The following is a 2,252-nucleotide window of genomic DNA, read 5'->3' on the forward strand; positions in this document are numbered from 1 at the left end:
GTAGAGGGGCGGGCCTAGCCTGACGGGGTGGGGCGAACCGGGTGGAGGTGGGAGTAGCGGGGGCGGGGGAGGCGTGACCAGCAGGGACCAGGCCCAGGAGCCAGGAGGTCAGAGAAGGTCACAGAAGGGCCTCTGCCAACGTGGAAGCGAAGCAGGGGGAAGTTGGGATCTGGGCTGAAGAGGGCTTCTGGGTGCACAGTGGGGTGGGTCCCAGGTCACCTTTGTTCTCCGAGGGAGGGAGGACTAGGCTGTGGCAGCCCCACCCCTGGGAGGTTCTTGGAGCTGGGGTGGCAGAGAACACAGAGATGGACACGAAATGCAGCCAGAGGACAGTTGGGGGCATCTTTGTGCCCGCGCCCGGAGGGACACCTAGCGTTGGGAGAAGGCGGCCCTTCCTCGGGGAGAACCAGCGCTGGCCGGTCCCAGGCCCCGCAGCGCCACCAGCCGGTCCACGCAGGCTCCGGGGCGGCTGGCGAAGGCACCTCCGGCCATCTCCGCTCCACACAGGACCGCGGGCACAGCCCGTCCCTGACACCACCTGCGCGGCCTCGGTGTTCTCAAACCCCAGAGCCGCCGCCGCGCTCGGTGGGGCTGTGACGACCAAGCATCTGCCGAGTGTCCTTGACCAGAACGCTGTCGCGGACAGTCATGCCGTTTAACCGGATCCGGGTGGCCGGCGCTTCTCTGGGTCTCAAAGGCTGGACCGCCTCGTTCTTTCACGCGGCGGCCCGCAAAGTAGGTTCTTCCAGAACCAGAGCCGCCAGCGCGCAGGGGGAGGCGCAGGGCCTGTGCACGCTCGGTGCCCGGCGCCTGGGCTGCGGGGCTTTGCTCGCCTGTGCTCAGCGCCAGGGGGCTGGGAGGGCAAGGACTCGGTGCTGAGTCACTGTGTGCGGTGTCCTGGGAGAAGGCACACATGGCAGGGGGTTTCACAAGCAGATGCATGTGACCGACGTTTACACAATATTGTTGTAATTAGGCAGGAATCTGAGCCGGGACACAGCGCCAACCACTCTGCTCAGCGCTCACTTGCTGCGTGCATGTGCGCCGTGTCCTCACCGAATGCACTACTCCGTCAGAAAGCGCAGGAGGGTCCCCGTGCCACAGCAGACCCCCCTAGCTCGGCAGACGTCACACAGTTCCCAGCGTGAGCAAGCACAACCTCTGCAGACACTACCGCCCAGTAGTTAGAAGTATCTTCGTTCTTTTCCGAGCCGTTGCAGCTTGGTGTTAAGGCCAAAGTTCGTGAGCAGGCCTAAGTGGCAGGACCTTGGGGGAGGGCTCCCAGCCTCCAGCCTCTGTTCGATTTTGTGTTGCTTTGAAGCGTATTTGGCAAACCGCATGCATTAGTCGGGGTTCTGGGGGAGGTGGGGAGAGCTAGCCCAATGCACAAAGACAGACAGGGCTGAGATGAGTATGGACGCACTCAGTAGGGAGGCTGACGAGTTCCCAGGTCTTCGGCCGGCAAGCTGGAGGCTCAGGAGGGCCGATCGCTGAGGTCCAGACGCACCCGGAGGCCTAAGAACATGGAGGCCAGATGGCACAGTTCCCATCTGAAGGCCGGCAGGTACCGGCCCTTGGCAGAGCCGGTGTTTCAGGTCCACTCCGAAAGGCGGAGAACAGGTGACGTCCCCGTTAAGATGGTCAGACCAGAAGAGTTCCCGCTTCTCTGATGTGGGGAGTCAGGCCTTCAACTGATTGGACAAGGCCCACCACATTGGGTAAGGCAATCTGCTTTAGTCCATCTACAGCATTGAATGTTACTCTCATCCCCAAAACAGCCTCACGGACACACTCAGAGTCCTGCTGGACCAAGAGTCTGGGCTCCCCATGGCCCAGTTAAATTGACACATTAACCATCACAACTTATATGGTGAAAATTGAAAAACAAGAGAAAGCAAAGGATTCCCCTGACGCGTGGAGCTTCTCGGTGGACACGGGCAGATAGCAAGCTGCATGAGCACTCCTCACAGCCAGAAGGAAGTCACTCCCCCGTGAGATGACCGCGAGCTGACATCGTCAGAGGGGCATGAAAGGAAACTCTGCTAATTGAGATATTTGCCCCCGAAAGTGTTCCTTATCATATTCACTTTATTCTTTTCATTTTTGAAACTATTGAAAAATGAGGGAAAAAATAAAAATTTTCTCTGATCAAAAAGTTTTACAAAGTATTTTATTTTATTTATTCAGAAAAGTAGTGAGAAAACCCACATGAGAGGGTCTTATTTAACTTTTAAAGGCCTGTTCATTTATTT

This window comes from Pteropus alecto, unplaced genomic scaffold (assembly GCF_000325575.1).
Source record: "Pteropus alecto unplaced genomic scaffold, ASM32557v1 scaffold195, whole genome shotgun sequence".
NCBI lineage: Eukaryota > Metazoa > Chordata > Mammalia > Chiroptera > Pteropodidae > Pteropus > Pteropus alecto.